The sequence below is a fragment of the Dipodomys merriami genome, unplaced genomic scaffold (assembly GCF_024711535.1).
Source record: "Dipodomys merriami isolate MVZ:Mamm:240054 unplaced genomic scaffold, mDipMer1.0.p SCAF_1, whole genome shotgun sequence".
Taxonomy (NCBI): Eukaryota; Metazoa; Chordata; class Mammalia; order Rodentia; family Heteromyidae; genus Dipodomys; species Dipodomys merriami.
In genome coordinates, this window is record NW_027202270.1 from 49,085,627 (window position 1) to 49,101,334 (window position 15,708).

The window sequence follows — 15,708 nt, forward strand, 5'->3', positions numbered from 1 at the left end:
GTTGTAAAAGGCCCATAGAAACAGCAAATGGCAGCATCAGCCTCTGAACTCCTTGCAGTCTGAATTCTTAAGCACTCCATTAATGGTGCACCAAGACAAGTATCTGGAAATAATATCTCCACACATAAGTGCAGATTAGGTAGCCATGAAAGGTAACAGAGTGCTATTAAAAATGAACATCCAGCAAAGAGGAAAATCAAAATATCACCATATCAGGGAATCCAGAAGAATTAAAACACAAAAATTTGAGAAAATCTTACTATGATGGTCAGAAAAGAAAGGAAATGGGAGAGGATAGGGGTAGATAAGAAATGGGGGATAGAAAAGAATAATTAATAGACAGGGCCAATACGATCCCATTGCATAGAAGTGTTACTATGTACTGTTTAATGTATATTTTTAAAAGGTTACTATTCCTCAAAAGACTTCACATAGAACTCCCCTATGACCCAGCAATCCCATTTTTGGGCATTTACCCAAATGTTTACAAACAAGACCACAATAAAGCTACCGGCACAACTATGTTTATTGCAGCATTATTTACCATAGCTAAGATATGGAACCAACCCAGAAGCCCCTCAGTAGATGAATGGATCAAAAAAATGTGGTATATATACACAATGGAATTCTATGCCTCCATCAGAAAGAATGACATTGCCCCATTTGTTAGGAAATGGAAAAACTTGGAAAAAAATGTATTAAGTGAAGTAAGCCAGGCCCAAAGAAACATAGGTCCCATGGTTTCCCTTATTTGCAATATCTAGTATATGTATGAGTCAAGTGGAAAAGGTCAGATAATGTGATGTTAGGAAAATGAACCCTTAGATACGTATTTTAATGTTTTTTTCTTCCATGCATGTGTTTCTAACGCATTTATAAGATTATTTCTTTGTTGCTTTGTATGTCCCTCCCCCACAGTATAACCCCTGCTTTCACTATATTTGATGTCAGTATAACTTGTGGAGGAGATGGGGAAAAACAAGTTGTTTAAGGATACAGGTGGACCTGTTGCAACAATGAGAAGTACAAGTTGTCATGTCCAAAACGAGCTTTACAACATTGGTGCGGGGGGGGGGGGGGGGGAGGGGGGAAAAGGGGGAGGAGAAGGATTGGGATGGGGGGAGGGGGGAGGCTAGGAAGGGATGTGAAGGGTAAACAAAGGAGGAGGTTGCAATGCTTGGTAAGAAATGTACGCATTATCCTGCCCATGTAATTGTAACCCCTCTGTACAGTATGTTCACAAATAAAATAAAATAAATTCTAAAAAAGGTTACTATTAATAAAACTAGAAAAAAAAAGAAAAACAAGGTAGAAAAGATGAGAGTTCGATGCATCTAATATGAATTTCATAATCCAGGAAGGGATTTTTTTAAAAAGAGGGGACAGTATTATCAAACAGATAATGGAAAAAAAATGAAATTGAAGGAGACACTTTCAGGTTGAAAGAACTGCTTAACCCCCCCCCCACCACTACACACACACACACACACACACACACACACACACACACACACACACACACACACACACACACACACACACACACACACACACACACACCACACTAATGAAGAAAGATTCATCATCAGAAAAGCATGGATGAAAGAAAGGCCTCAAAGTTTCCCAGAGAGCAAAATCAGATCTCTTTACAAGGATGCAGAGTCAGGCTCAGATTTCATCAGACTTTCAACAGCACCCTGGGCCCATGCCCAACAGAAGCAATGCCTTCGACATGCTGAGAAACGGTGATTTCTACCCCTGAATTCTGCACCATTCCCAGCCACCATCATTTAACGCCAAAATGAAGTATTTTTTGACATGCAATACCAAAATATATTTACCCCTCAAGTCTCCTTTACAAAAGACTGCTCTCCCTTTGCTGCTTCAAAATGACAAAGAAAGATTTTTTTTTACAAAGAGCAAATTAAAAAAAACAAAAGAGGAACACATGAAATTCAAACCATGAAAGACTGATTATAAATGAAGAAAGATAGGGATACTCCGAATAAAGACCAGAGAAATTCCTGGATGATAGCATCACGAGCAGTTGTGAGGGGAAGGCCAGATAGCCCCATGAAGCCTACTTTAATGAAGGGAGTGGCAAAGATAATTTGGCTCATGTGTCTGATTTTACTGAGAGTTAACAGCAGTAGGAGAAAATTTGAGGGTCCAAACTAAGAAAAGGAAACAGGCAAGGCTATTTTAAAACCCAGAAAAAGAAATAGAAAATTACAAAACATGAAGTGGTTCAGCGGTTAGTAATATGTACAGTTTTAGCAATGGTAAATATTAAATATTGATTTAACCCCAAAGTGTGCTATAATTGAATGAGAAGGTTAAGAGGAACATGAGTTTGGGGTGTGTGGTGTTCATAAAGGGAAATTTGTGGTTATATTGTTCATAAATAAAAAATCATTCAGTAATGGTGAAAAAAGAAAAATTAATGGAGTGAGCCAGTAGTTGAGAAATTTGGGGCTGAATATAAATAGAATGAATATTTAAAATATCTTGCTTTTGGAAGTGAGACATTGCTACAGGAAAGCTCTTTTATTAAAAATTTCAAAAGTGCCATTTAATTCTTTTACTCTTTATTGGAATATATTATACTTATTGGAATATATTATATTTACCATATTCTGTATGGTAAAAGGTGTCATAAGAACATTTCCATACATGCATATAATAAAATGTGTTTATATTCATTCCTTCTCTTACTCTTTCTTATCCTCCTCCTGCTTCCCCCTCTTCCCTTTTACCTCTCTAGAGCTATTTGAGTTTTCAAGAGTATGCATATGTGCATTACTCTGATGAATTTGAAAACTAAGTAAATTGACGTTTGGTGAAAATGATATTAACAGTACATCTCCCTGTTACTTTGCCTTACTTACTTATTGCAGGTGTCACTGGAATTGCCTGGCTTCCTCTACTGAGCAGAGTTCTTCCCATGCCTGTACAATGAAGACCGTCTGGTCTGGTGTAGTCCACTAGGATGTTCTGTCTGAATTGCTGAGCAGAACTGGAGTAGGAGAGGCCTGCAGGGCACACTGGCACCAACAGAAGAGGCTGGGCACCGAGAAAGGGTAGGAGTATTGGACAATTTACCCAGAAAGACACTAGTTTTATTTCAAGGTTTACCAAGCATTTATTTTACACAACTAATGATTTTATAGGTTTAGCCACAGAACAAACACTTCTAGATTTAGATAGAAATCATAGAAGTGTAAGCAATATCTTAATTCACTTTGGAAAGCCTTCAAAATGATAAGTGCTATTTCTAAAGGTTTAGGGTTTTGGGGTTTTTTTTTGTTTTTGTTTTGTTTTGTTTTTGTCCTAGAGGTTAATGACTAACTAAATCTAACTCAGTAGGGTTAGAGTCTAAAACAAGTTGTTTGTAGGAATGGAAGGAGACAACTTGAGTTTTCATCTGAGGAGGAAAAGATGGATTATGTTTACCAGCCAATGAAAAGTCAGTAATATTATAAGTGAAAATATATTTAGGAAAGATTTTGCTATTGTGTCTAATTTTTCAGGCAAAACTGTAACATTTAAAACTCGTTCCTACTAAAACTCTTTTGCCTCTGTGCTGTGCGTCATTAAGTTTCATAAGAGTGATCTCTTGACAATGTCTGAACTGAGTGCCTGACTTTGTGTAATATGTACATTGGGAAGGGGGAAATACTGGAATATGCACTCAGAACCTACGGGGGCACTTTATTACTTGAACTATGTCCCCTAACACATAGCTTTGTAATTACTTTTTATAGTGTCTGAACTTTATTACTAATGTTTCTATATTCTTTATTATTTTTGTGTGTGTATGTATGTGTGTGTGTGTGTGTGTGTGTGTGTGTGTGTGTGTGTGTGAGAGAGAGAGAGAGAGAGAGAGAGAGAGAGAGAGAGAGAGAGATTGCATCTGTATACTTTATTGGGGTTTAAACTCAAGACTTGGTGCATGCTAAGCAGGCAGTATACTGCAGAGACTCCTTCATCCCAATGTTCTTACAGGTTATTTTTCTTAGAAGTATAACTCCAATCATCTTCATTTCTTAGTTCTGCCTCCCACCTGACCACATCTTTCATCTAAAAGCTCTTTCCCAAGTAATTTTTCTGTGAAGTACAAAATGCCCTATAAATATACTAAAATCATGGTGCAGTTTACAACAGTTTTGGAGTCAAATTGAGAAGACATTTCAAATATTTTAAATATTTATCAGAAATGACTTTTAGAAATGAAATCCAAATAGATTACCCAACAAATGCACATGTTGTAGTACTATTTATTACAAATAGACTAGAAACTATTTAAATGTTTATCCATAGTCAATTAGTGAAATACATGCAAATAAATTTGTGTAGCCATGCAACATTATAAATGGTAAAATGGAGATTGATTATATTTTTAAAGTGTCCAAGGGTATATTATTATTTGAAAAAGTTTATGGTATCACAGCATAAGAAAGTGTTCCCAGGGGCAGTAAATTGTAGGAAAATTACTAAGGAAAAACTAGTGGAAAACAATGGTTACTCTAGTACATTGTAGAGAGTCAGTGATTTTAAGTTCCTCTCTTGCTCAGAGAGGGAGAGTACATCTTCCTCACAGATTTATAGCCTATTTTTAGGGAGGAAAGTAAAGGTCAAGATGCTCTTCTTATACCTCCTGTTTTACAGTTGCCCTTAGCTCAAAATAATCAATATTTCCAAAGGACACATTTGGGAGTAGCATGTCCTGAACTCTATCAGTATGATCCGATTTGTCTTAAAATGTCTGTGGATGTATGGATATTTTTCCTAATATCAAGCCATGTGAGTGCATGGAAGAAATACATAGAAGTTTACACTTGTAATCTTTGTCAGAAATCAGGTAGATCTCAGTTCAAGGTAAAATGTTAGCAAGAATTTAACTCAATCAACAAACTAGGTATGGTAGAGTGTACCTTTCATTGTATCCATACAAACCTGAAATAAAATCATGAGATCTTAAAATCATGAGACCTTATCTGAAAAAGTAGCTAATACAAAAGAGTGCAATGTGAAGCTATATGCATATGATTATATAAAATAATATTTTATGAAACGGACTTCAAGAAATGGAAACGAGATTTTTGTTGTTGCTGCTGTTTTTGTTCTTTACCATTTGTCTTCTATGTGAGTTTAGTTGTCTTTGGGGGGGGGTCACAGAAAGGCTGGGACAAGTACAGCAGTAGTACTCACTAGACAGTATGTTGAAAATGAAGTATACAACATGTGGGTGGTGACGGGAGGAAAAAAACTGGGAGAGAGCGAGGGAAGGGGTGACACTGTTCAAAAAGAAATGTACTCTTTATCTGACTTATATAACTGTAACCCCTCTACTCTACATCACCTCTACAATAACAATAAAATATATGTTAAAAATCCATTTTTCACATTTGCTTTCTTTGAGTCCTTGGTTTCCTTTTTCTTTCTTATGTTTTATTTTTCATTTAGTTGCATGTATTTGGAGAAACTAATCTTTGATTGAAATTATTCACAAATTTTTCTAGTCAGAGTTTCTTTCATCCTCAGTATCTCAAAAATAAATACTGAGCAAAATAGCTCAACAAAATTTGAATAATAAAACACTAGAACCAAACTGAAGAAATTATTCCTAACTTTGAGCAAGATAACAAGTTAAACACATACGTGATATTTAATATATTTTCTATGCACACACATATATGGATTTAACATATATATGACTGTATTAATCAAAAGGCCAGTCATGAATAGTGTGTGTGTGTGTGTGTGTGTGTGTGTGTGTGTGTGTGTGTGTGTGTGTAGTAATACTGGGGCTTGAATTCAAGGCCTAAAGAGTTTTTTCATTCAAGTCTGGCACTACCACTTTAGCCACACTCCACTTCTGGAATTTTGGTAGTTAACTTTAGATAAAAGCCTTATGGATTTCTCTGTCCTAGTTGGCCTTGAACCACAATTCATAGATCGTAACCTTCTGAGCAGCTAGGATTATAAGAATGAGCCACCATACCTGGCTCCCACTCCCAGCATGAATCATAACTGAGAAGAGTATAATACCCTTTGGACTAACATGAGCTGAAAAATAGACCTCTGATGAGAATACTTGGCTACTTGAATACAACGGAAGTGAGAATCTCACTGCTCCTTGAACAATGTGTGAAATTTTTTTTTAAAGAGCAAACGGTTGGAAGTGGCGCTGTGGCTCAAGTGGTAGAGTGCTCACCTTGAGCTGAAGAGCACAGGGACAGTGCTCAGGCCCAGAGTTCAAGCCCCATAACCAATTAAAAAAAAAAAAAGCCACCTGTTGGGAATCCTGGAAATAAAGGTACATGTTTTAAAACTTTCTTGAGATACCCAGAGTTCTATGGAAACATTGAGACGCCGCCACGCAAATACTTCCTGTTTTCTTGGCTGGATGAGGAACATGGTCTGCAGGAAAACTGCAGCACCTAGAACAGAAGAAAGAGTCCTTGGGCCCACAAGGCACCATTCCCCCAAACGGAGAAGTAGGGTATCTCAGAACTTTCAGCACTCTCAGTTTCAGTTCCTCTTTAACCACATGTCTTTCCTGGCTGCAACTAGGTATTACCTTTGAAAAAGTTTTTCCTTTTATACTTGAGTTCATCATTATTGCTCTTCTTATTAATGAGGACAAGTAGCTTGGTTTGGGTCCAATTTAAGGTCTGTGGAAATTAGTTTGGTTTCCTTCCAGAATAAGCCAATGAAAATAACTGGTTCCATTCATTTATTCGTCCAGATAAACAAAGCCAGTTTTATTCCGGGCATAATGCTTATCTGTGTGACTGACCTGCACTGAAGCAGAGAGGAAGACAGAAACTATGAAAGGCAGAAACTGAAAAGTTGGCCTCTTGCCCCAAGAGCTAACTGTGTTCCAGAGCAAAAAGAAATATTACCAAGATGAGCTGAAGTGAAGAGCCATGGGCTCTCTGACGCTTTTTACCTTTGGATATAGAGAAATTAAAGCAATTTTACAGTGTTCTCTGCAATAATAGTTTTTCTTAAGGTTATATTTACCTCAAGGACACACAAAATGCAAATGGGAATTCACTAGGGTCCTGCTTTCTTTCTGGAAACAACCTCTCTCTTTTTTCCCCTGAAGTGTATGAAACATGTTTTCTTTTGAAACAAAACCATTTATTTTCATTTTGAAATCCTTAGATATTCCTGAGATATTGAAAATGCCTTTGTCATAAAACGGTGACTGGGATCTATTGGTTTTTTCATAGAAGCATTAATATTGCATACTAATATGTAATATACTAATATTATGGCATATTATCAAAATGGCATATTACTTCGTCTCCAATTGGCCACGATGGAACTGACCAAAAAGCAGCTTTTCTCTATTACCTATTTTTCCTTTAAATATTTTTTAAAGAAAGAAGCATTAGCAACAGCCATTGCAGTACATTGAGCTCCATAGAGCAGGGGCAGGTGAGAGGCGGACGGGCACCGAGCGACTCTGTGCCTCGCGGAGGAAAAACTAAACATGGGCAGAGGCGATCCTAAGGAGAAATGTCATCATATGCATTCTTCGTGCAAACTTGCGGGGAACAGCACAAGAAGAAACACCCGGATGCTTCCGTCAACTTCTCAGAGTTTCCTAAGAAGTGTTCAGAGAGGTGGAAGACTGTATGCTAAAAAGAAAGGGAAATTTGAAGATATGGCCAAGGCATATCCGTTATGGAAGAGAAATGAAAACCTACATCCCTCCTAAAGGGGAAACAAAAAAGAAGTCCAAGGATCCCAATGTACCCCAGAGGCCTCCTTCGCCTTCTTGTTCTGTTCTGAGTATCGCCCTAAAATCAAAGGGGAACATCTTGTCCTGTCTATTGGTGATGTTGCAAAAAAACTGGGAGAGATGTGGAACCACACTGCTGCAGATGACAAGCAGCCTCATGAAAAGAAGGCTGCGAAGCTGAAGGAAAAGTATGAAAAGGATATTGCTGCCTACCGAGCTAAAGGAAAGCCTGAGGTAGCAAAAAAAAAAAAAAAGGAGTTGTGAAGGCTGAAAAGAGCAAGAAGAAGAAGGAAGAGGAGAAGAGGAGGAAGATGAAGAGGATGAAGAAGAGGAGGAAGAGGATGAGGGGGAAGATGAAGAGGATGATGCTGAATAAGTTGGTTCTAGTGCAGTTTTTTTTTCTTGTCTTTAAAGCATTTAACCCCCTGGTACACAACTCACTCCTTTTAAAGAAAAAAAAATTGAAATGTAAGGCTGTGTAAGATTTGTGTTTAAACTGTATTGTGTCTTTTTTTGTATAGTTAACACACTACCGAATGTGACTTTAGATAGCGCTGTCCTAGTGGTATTTTCAATAGCCACTAACCTTGCCTGGTACAGTATGGGGGTTGTAAATTGGCATGGAAATTTAAAGCAGTTTCCTGTTGGTGCACAGCACAAATTAGTTACATATGGGGACGGTAGTTTTTTCATCTTCAGTTGTCTGACACAGCTTATATGAAATAATTGTTCTGTTAACTGAATACAACTCTGTAATTGCAAAAAAAAGTTGCAGCTGTTTTGTTGACATTCTGAATGCTTCTAGTAAATACAATTTTTTATTAAAAAAAGAAGCATTAGCATGTTAAAACTTAGTACAAATCACACACACTGAAAAGTTTGTCCACTTCCTCATTCACATGTCCACCCAAAGTAATTTTTCATGTTACTTATACCTGTAATCCAATCTGAGGACCACAATTTGAGGCCAGCCTGGATGAAAAAGTCTGTGGACACATATCTCCAATTAACCAGCAATAAGCCAAAAGTGGACATATGGTTGAGCACCATCCTTGAGCAAAAAAAGCCAGATAAGAACACAATGTCTTGAGTTCAATCCCCAGTACAAGCAAAGAAAAATCCATAAATACACAGCATTCATGTGCAATAACTTCTATCAAAAAGAATGGCATTGCCCTATTTGTAATAATTAGTATGTTTAGTATAGTCCTAGCAGAGAATCACAATAGTGCAATAGCTATGTTCATATGACCATATAAAATGATGTTAATCGAAGTGAACTCCAAGATATGGAAACAAAAGGTTTTTTTTAATGTATTGTGGGAAGGAATCTCTTTTTTCGTTTGTTTGTTTCCTTTGGTTTATCCCCTGTTGTCACTGTTTTTATTTTGGTACCCTGTGTCTTGTATATACATTTGTCTGAGGAAAGAAGAATAACAAAATGGTGAGACAAAGGACACAGGGTGAACTAATGCAACAGCGATACTCACAAGATACTATGTTGGGAATGAACTTTACAACTTGGTGGGGAGGGTGTCAGGGGAGGGAAAGTGGGAGAAAATGAGGGAGGGGTAGCACTGTTTGACAAGATATATACTCACTACCTTACTTATATAACTGTAACCCATCTGTATACCACCTTTACAATAAAATTAAATTAAACTGAAAAAAGAACACAATGCCTTGAGTTCAAGACCCAGTGCTAGCATAAAAAAGTTAGTCCATATATACACAGCGTTCATGTGCAATAAAAGTCCATATATACACAGCATTAATGTTCAATAACTGAAAATCACATAAGTATTTATATGTCTCACAGACTGGAATTTTCTCTTATACCAATTATCTTCCTTCTAAGATTTAGAAGCATGTCCTAAAAATCAGTTTATAACAGAATACATACATTTATAAAAGAATGTGTACATATATGTACATAATTATTTACAAGAATTGCATAATACCTTGTGATAAACTACACCACAATATATGTAGTTATTTCTCTGTTGAAGAATAGTTGAGTGGGTTATTAACTCAACTAGCTTTTTGTTTTCCTACAGCCACTCTCCTATTAACAATAAACATAGAGAATATGTCTACATGAATAACTCTGCATAAGTTAGATACAGATCTATGTATGGAATTACTAGAAGAAGTCTGTATTTCATTTTAAAACTCTGGACAGGAGATTTGGACAAAAACTTTTTACTAGATAAATTTTACAATAAAATTCATGAAGTTAGCTAGATAAAATAGCAATACCAATGGGCAGCAATTAAGGTCAATAGCACACTCATATTTGAATCCAGCACCAAGATGTAATTACACCAGAAAGAAACACCACAAGCTTATGCTTCTTTCTAAAAATAAATCAAATTTCAGTTTCAGAAGGAATTTGTCACCAACTTGTAAAGTTGTGCCACCAAATTGCGGTGGGTTCTACAGCTTTGAAGATCTCAAAGCAATTCATTTCAATTCTGTGAGGTTTTTTTTTGTTGTTGTTGTTGTTTTTTACCAAGCTCCCAGGGACAACTGCACAAACCTGATGTTTAATGAAAGAGCCCTGTTTGGACCCTCATTGTAACTTGGGTCTGGTTGTGGGGCCGGAACTCTGGGCCTGGGTGCTGTCCCTCAGCTCTTCAGCTCTAGGCTAGCACTCTACCACTTGAGCCACAGTGCCACTTCCGGCTTTTTTCTTTTTGCTTATGTGGTGCTGAGGAATCGAACTCAGGGCCTCAGGCATGCAAGGCAAGCGCTCTACCACTGAACCACCTTCCCAGCCCACTTGGAGAAATATTAATCCTATTGCTTCTGACATGAAAAAAATATATCATACTAGAGCTGATAGGAGGAAAATTCCCTAACATCACTTCTCTAGTGATAAAGCTTAATGATAAAAGGAAGGGCACATTTTAATACATTGTAGCTAACAATAAATATGCTTAGAAGGAAGAAAGTAGGAAGGAAAAATAGGAGAAAAAGAAGAAAGAACATAAAAAGCAAGTCTATGTCATTCAAAAAGACTTCTTTATATTGTCCTCTGTCATCTGATGACCTCAACACATCATATGATCCATCTTTTCTAAATGGTTCACTTTTCTCTGTAACACACACACACACACACACACACACACACAGAGTCATTTCATGCTTTTGTGTATTTGAACCCATTGTTGGTTTTACAAGGAATGCCTTCCCTATCTTATTTAACCCAGCACTATCTTTAGCATAATTTTTCTTCTTTTTCTTCCTGAGTACTTATTTTTAGGAACTATAAATACAGCAATGGCTGTTCTTTTCAATGGGTATCATATACTACTTTTATTATGGTCCCTTGTCAATATTACTTATGACTAAGCTACATTTTCTTTCATTATCATTCCTAAAATTACTAGTTTATATATCCCCACAATATTAAGCATAAGGTATTATACTTAATAAAAATACAAGGCATGTATGGTCCAGAAAATATACTAACTGAATGGCCTTCCTTACATCATGAGGCTTATTTATTTACTCTTTTAAGTATTTTATAAAATTAACTTTAATTTTTGTAGCAATAAAAGGTCAGTGTGTTTTATTATTATTTCCATTTTCAGATGAGTAAATGGAGGCACTGATAATTTTAGTAACTTGCCAGAGTTTAATAGCTAAATGTTGGCAGCAGCCTTCAAACTCAGTCTAGATTAGCAGTTTGTGTCTCTGAGCCATTGTGTAGCTACCACTGAGCAGATATACACATCAGCACTTCAGGCTGAGTGCCCCATTCCTACCAGAGGTGTGATGCTCTGGGAAATAAAATAACCCAATCAAGGTCACAGAACTCATTGCCAAAGATGGCAATGAGTTATCTGTGTGTTTTCTAATACCTGTGTTTCAACTTCAATAGAAGTCTTATTTCTTCCTGAGACATCGGACCAGTCTCAGTTTGCATTTTTCAGTAGTAGTTTTTTTTCTTCCTACAAATTAGTTCTTTCTGGCACATGGTTATTTCTTCAAGAATATACCCTCTTCTCACTCTCAGTCCACCAAGGCAATATAAGAATTATATTGTTGCTTTCTCTACGTGTTTCACTTAAAAATATATGCCACTCCTAAAAACAAGAATTTTTTTCTTTCTCTTTTTTCTTTCTCCTGAATGAAATGTCTAATGGATGAGCATTGTAGAGTTGAGAATATTCATTGGAGTATCTTTTCTTACACATGATACTTGAATGCCAATATTTATGCAATGAACTCTGTGGAATTACATAAAAATTAAATAAATATCACAGAAATGTTGGAATATTAGTAGACAGGGAAAGATCAAATGTATGTCAAGCACACATTTCATTTCCTTGTACCATTCAAAGGCCGAGTATTTGAGCCACTAGACATTTCTAAGGCACACTTTTTTGTTTCTAAATTTAATTTTATTGTAAAGATGTTGTATAGAGAGGTTACATTTACATGAGTAAGGCAGTGATTACATTTCTTGTCGAGCATTGTTACCCCCTCCCTTGTTGTTCTCCCATTATTCCCTCCCTCCCCTCTAGAACCTATGTACAATACTTAAGCATAATACGACTTATTACTTGTAAGAGGTGTGATAATACTGACAAATGCCACATCTTAATGAGTATTAGACAAAGTTGGACACTTAGAGTTTTAAAAGAGTTAAGAGTGATCACACCATCTATCACCCTTCCAGAAGTACAGTTAATATCAAGAAAAAAGCTTTAAGCCAAAAATCAATGTAACAACGTTCTGTGAAATTCCAATTCTCACCTCATGCTTCTTTCCTTAAAATGATCAAATACCAAATTCCACAAAAATGTGTTTGACAGAGCCTGCTCTGAAGCAGTTTAAGAACCACCTTAGTGTTTTCCTTTTTCTTTGGCTGTTGTATGCTGCTCCTAAGAAGAAAGAGATAGTGATGCAAGACCTGATACAATAATGAAAGGAGAATTTATTTTATTTTTATTTTTCTTCTGGTGTTGCACAGTCACCCTGACTTGAGAACTACTGGTAAAGATAACTTTCCTTCTTTTTATTCAATATTTTGAACATACATTGTGCGTGTGTGTGTGTGAGCATGTGCACATGCATGCATGTGTTTATATACAACTCACTTTTTGTTCCCTATTATTCACAGTAGCATTGCTCTGAACATTTTTTTTTTATTTTGTCAGTTGTGCGGCCTGAACTCTGGGTCTGGGCGCTGTCCCTCCGCTCTTCAGCTCAAGTCTAGAACCCTATCACTTGAGTCACAGTGCCACTTCCAGCTTTTTTCTGCTTATGTGGTGCTGAGGAATCGAACTCAGGACCTCATCCATTCAAGGCAAGCACTCTGCCACTGGGCCACCTTCCCAGCCCTGCTCTGAACATTTTATAAATATTTTAACAGATGGAAATACAGATGCAATATAGTACATGGATGCTTTGAGATCATTCACATACAAGCTGCTGTATCTCATCCATTAGGAATATCATAGCACACTGGTTATTGTATATGGGAGAAGATGAACATAGTGATATTAGATGATATTGTGATGCCATATTTATTATTAAAGAAACAAAAACTTTAAAAAGTTAATCTATATAGGAAAGGTAGATCAGATGACTATGTTTAAATTATTCTTTCTAGTTTCATACCTGCTTTTAACCAAAAATGCTAATATTTCTGTTGGTTACTCCTTAGGCTAGTTAAGGATGAGTCTAGTTAAAAATGGCTACATTTGTCATTATGCTTATACACAAAATTGTAGGAGTGAGAGTGACAAATTCAGGGACAGTGACACGTAATAAACAGTATTTTCTCAGAAAAAAATGAGCATAGGTCAAACAGTATCTCACTATACAGACATTGAAGTTTCTTCATTTTCTAATTTTCATTTAAATTTCCCATTTTCTTTCTATCTGAAAGAACAACACAAAGAGAACCAGACCTTCAAAAGAATTAGTTTTAATAATGGATAATATTTTCTTTTTTCTTTTTCCTGGGGCCTGAATTCTGGGCCTGGGCGCTGTCTCTCATCTCTTTGGCTCAAGGCTAGCACTCTACCACTTGAGCAACAGGGCCACATCCAGATTTTTCTGCTTATGTGGTGCTGAGGAATCGAACCCAGAGCCTCATGCATGCAAGGCAAGTACTTCTCAGCCCTAATAATATTTTCTGAATGGATTTATGGTGTCAAAATTCTTATCTCATTAAATCTAGTGCACTTTAATGCACATACTATTGCAAAGCTGAGTTTAAAAATGAGGAAATGAAGACTTACATTGTTTCTAAAAAGTGTGTCCAAAGTTGCATAGCTGTGCTGTAATCAACAGCCTAAAGTGACAAATGAGTAATCCAAGTGAAATAACCTGAGTTAAGTGGATGATTGAGTGAAATGGTCTTGGTCCAGGAATAACAAGGTTGAGAATGAAGTCTCATCTCCCATTTAACTTTCTGATCCTGAATGTTTCATTGGCCTTGTTACTCTTTTACAGATAAAGCAGAACACTTAGAATTAGGAAGTTCCCATCAGAAAAATGGAAGTTCAGGAATCCAGACTTCTTATGAGGGGGAAGAAAGTTGCCTGTGTGTTGAGATATTCCGATATTTGTCAAAGTTGGGCTGACAGAGCAGAGTACTTTCCAGAAAAATTAAAGAGGAATACCAAATGAAAGATGAGTAGGTACTAGTTGATATTGTGTGAATTTGTCTATATAATAAGCAGGAGAAAAAATGAGAAGTTGAGCGTAAGCAAGTAAGAGAGAGCGAGTCCAACCCACAGCTAGAATAGTATTAGGGGAAATAAAGTAAATGTTTTCTGCCCACTGGATTTTCAAATGTTGCCTTTGTGCCTACTAAAATAAATATGTATGCTGAAAATCAGAACTATATTCTATTTGTTCTGAATATTTGTTTGGGGGACTCAGGATTTTTTCTTTTCTCCTTTCCATCTTTGGAGAAGAAGTTATGAATTTGAATTTGAGCATTTTTCCATCTTATAACAGTGATCATCCATTTAGTATGCATTAGAATTCCTAGGATTGGTTCATAAAATTAGCAATTAAAAATACAATATCAAAGCTGGGTATCTGTATCTCACCCCTCTATCACAGATAGGAGACTGGGATCTCAGGATCTCAGTTTTGAAGCCAGCTCAGGCAGAAAGTCTGTGAGACTCTTTTCTTGAATTAACCAGTAAAAAGGCAAAACTGGCTATGTCTTAAGTAGTCGAGTATCAGCTTTAAGAGAAAAAGCTAAAGGAGAGCACCCAGGCCCTGAGTTCATGCTCCAGGACTGGCATATACAAAAAAGTGTTAAGCTAAATTTAAATATGAAATAGGCTGTAATTATTCTGAATATTTCAAGAAACAGACATATTAAAATTATTTTTTCTCTGAAATTCAAATATATCTGTGTATCCTATATTTTATCTGGCCACCCTACCTGGGAATTTGTAAAAAATGTACTGTTTCTACTCCTCGTTTTTTTTGGGGGGGGGGGTGTTCCAGTCATGAGGCCTGAACTCTGGGCTTGGGCGCTGTCCCTCAGCTCTTCAGCTCAAGGCTAGCGCTCTACCACTTGAGCCACAGCACCACTTCCAACTTTTTTTCTTTCTGCTTATGTGGTGCTGAGGAATCAAACCCAGGGCTTCATACATACAAAGCAAGCGCTCTACCACTGAGCCACCTTGCCAGCCCCATACTGTTTCTATTTTTGTATTCTAATTCTAACATGGGTTTGAAATGGAACCTTGAGATACTCCAGATGATTCACTGTAATATGTTCTTAAACCTCTAAAACTATATTAATAAAACTTGGAAAATGCAGAATGGGGAATGAAAGATTTCAGGAGCACAAGAATAAACCCAGGGAAATAAAAGGGTTATATGAATAGTTGTAGTGATCTAAAGATCTGTTGAAGAGCCTCGTCTTTTATTGCCAGCAGAAATAGCCTTATTGAGTCCCCCAACTGTGT

At 36.7% G+C, this 15,708-nt stretch overlaps 1 long non-coding RNA gene and 1 pseudogene across 3 annotated transcripts in view; one reads left to right on the forward strand and one right to left on the reverse strand.

Annotated features, from left to right (window-relative positions):
• LOC138826513 (uncharacterized) overlaps positions 1–2,967 on the reverse strand; it is a 43,219-nt gene extending 40,252 nt beyond the window's left edge. The window contains exon 1 of one of the 3 annotated variants that reach the window (XR_011371733.1): positions 2,889–2,967. This is a non-coding gene — a long non-coding RNA (uncharacterized lncRNA). The remainder of the gene's footprint in view (positions 1–2,888) is intronic. The other 2 variants (XR_011371732.1, XR_011371731.1) reach the window with 2 other exon arrangements.
• A 3,451-nt stretch (positions 2,968–6,418) lies between these two features.
• Positions 6,419–8,132, forward strand: LOC138830995 (high mobility group protein B1-like; annotated as a pseudogene).
• The last annotated feature ends 7,576 nt before the right edge of the window (positions 8,133–15,708 follow it).